Here is a 2499-nt window from a genome sequence, read left to right on the forward strand (position 1 = left end):
ACTACAATTATATAAATTAACAACATCAAAAGAAAACAAAATGATAAATACATTTAAGTTTTATGGTAGATGGATCCGATTTGATGTAATTCCTGGTTCAATTAAGATCTGTTGTATATGAACTCCAGACACAATTTAAAATCATGGAGTATATGATTATAAAAGTAATGAATTACTTGTGAAATTCACCACCAAGAATAGCATCCTTTAGATCCTCTAGTGGCACCAAAGCAAAGCGTTGAAGTAGGTGAACCAAAAACCTCTGCATCTTGATCATATTCATAAACCCTTGAATCAAAGGACGATCCGCAGCTGGAAAATCTTCTCCTTTCACGAATTTTTCTGCTTGGAAGAAGGCTCGGAGAATTTGAAGACGAAAGTGAAGAAGAAGATGAAAATAATGCAGAGAGAGTAGTGGTAGTGGTAGTGGCAGTGGTAGTGGTTTTCTTGGGATTGATTCTTGAAAAAAGAATGCGAATAAGATTGGATCTTGAGTGTTTCTTGGAAGGTTTTTGGAGGGAAGAATTAGAAAAGTAATAAGGAGGAGGAGTAAGAGGAGGAAGAAGAGTGTTTTGAGAGAAGCAGTGTTTAGGTGTACCAGGCTGAGATTCCCATATGAATGGAACTGCAACTGCAACTGTTACTCGAAATGATGGATTTGCCATTGATGTTTCCTTTGATAGAAGTCTTGAGAAGAACTTGTCTTCTTTCTTTATTTGCAGACCAACATCTGAGCTTCCACTGTACATTTTCCTTATTCTTACTTGAGGAGACCAGGAGAAGAAGAAGAGCCAAGACAACCCCAATTTAATGATAAATAATTCAATACAATACCTGTTTGCTTAGATATATAAATAAGTAACACCCTTCTTATTTTTATTTTTGGTTAATTAAACTTTTATTTTTTTCATTTTAACATTTTATATGGATTTAAAATTTGTACTTTTTACCGTTTCAAAACAGGTTTTAATGTGTAATACAATTATAGTAAAAATGTTCGCCCATTTGTTTTACCTACTGTTTGCTGTTGCTGTTTGTTGTTTACTGTTACGTTTGCTGTTTGCTGTTGGAAAAAACTGTTTTTCCAAAAAGCAGATATTCTCTGTTTTTGTAAAAGATTGTTTTCCGGGTGTAAAATGCAAAAAGAAGATCACTAATCAAACACATAATGCTGCTTTTCAGATGTAAAAGGCGAACAAAAGGTTACTAACCAAACACCTAAAACGCTCCCTTTTGAAATAAAAAGACAAAAATGAGCATAAAAAGTAGCGACCAAATACTCTTTAATGTGTAAAAATAAGGGGTTAAAGGAAAGAAAATGAGATCTCCCGATAGCTTTTGGCTATATATAATAGTATTAAAAGAGGCAATATTGCATATATACATATTTGGGTAGAGACATGAATTATTAAGATCTGTATGATGTGTATGGTGTCCCACACTAGATTTTTAATGACATAAATGAATTCATTAATACCCTCCTATATGGGGTATTACTATCAACCCTTTTTTTACCATTCATTTCTTCTTCTTCTTTTAAATGTGTGCACTGAAATATTTCTGGTTAGAATGACATCATGATATTTGAATTAACTATTTATTATTAACTAAATTTCATAAAGTTTTAGGTTGGATGTTAATTAGTTACAAATATATATTTGATCCCTACTTATAATTAGGGGCATTAATGAATCAGAGTAGCTTGTAAATTTATTCAAGGACTCTGTCAAAGTTTAGTTAAAGCTCGATTGGAAATCGCGTACAAACTTGATAATTTTTTAATTATTAGTATATATATTTCATTAATGTTGAGTTCAACACATAAAATAATTAATGACCATGGTCAAAAAATGAGTAATTATGATTTTAATTTTAATTTTCAACCAGTAACAATTTACAAAACTCATAAAATAAAATAAAAAACATTTAACAGTTGCTTTGGACATTTTGCTAGTCCGAAAATTAGAAATTCAAAACTCAAAATAAAAATCTTAAAGAGTAATCAACTTTTCTCTCCCCAAGTTCTCTCTTTACTCTCTCATCCACACTAGCAGCTACCATGCAAACACAAACATATCCAGAATAACACTATCTGGTATTTGTGAATCTATCTTCTCCGGCTAGTTGTCCATGACAAATGATTTTTTTTTCTTTTTAAATCTTTTAAACTCATATGGTGTATAGACTTTTATTTTTTATTTCTATATTACCTATTTTATGCATATATGATAAATTTTGTTAAAGTTCGTCAAAACTTGACTTGGTTAAAATTCTATCAAAGCTTAACTTAGTCAAAACTCGATTAGAAAGAGTTCGGCTCGAAATATTAACGAACCAATACCAAATCTATCTAAATTGAGTATCAGTTCCGCTAGTTAATGTGACCGCCTATAACATAGTATTCGGCTTTATGAGTTTAAGAATCCGTTTGTTTTACTTACTGTTTGCTGTTAGAAAAAACTGATTTTCCAAAAAGTAGGATTCCCTATTTTTATAAAA

The sequence above is a fragment of the Euphorbia lathyris genome, chromosome 9, assembly GCF_963576675.1.
Source record: "Euphorbia lathyris chromosome 9, ddEupLath1.1, whole genome shotgun sequence".
Classification (NCBI taxonomy): domain Eukaryota; kingdom Viridiplantae; phylum Streptophyta; class Magnoliopsida; order Malpighiales; family Euphorbiaceae; genus Euphorbia; species Euphorbia lathyris.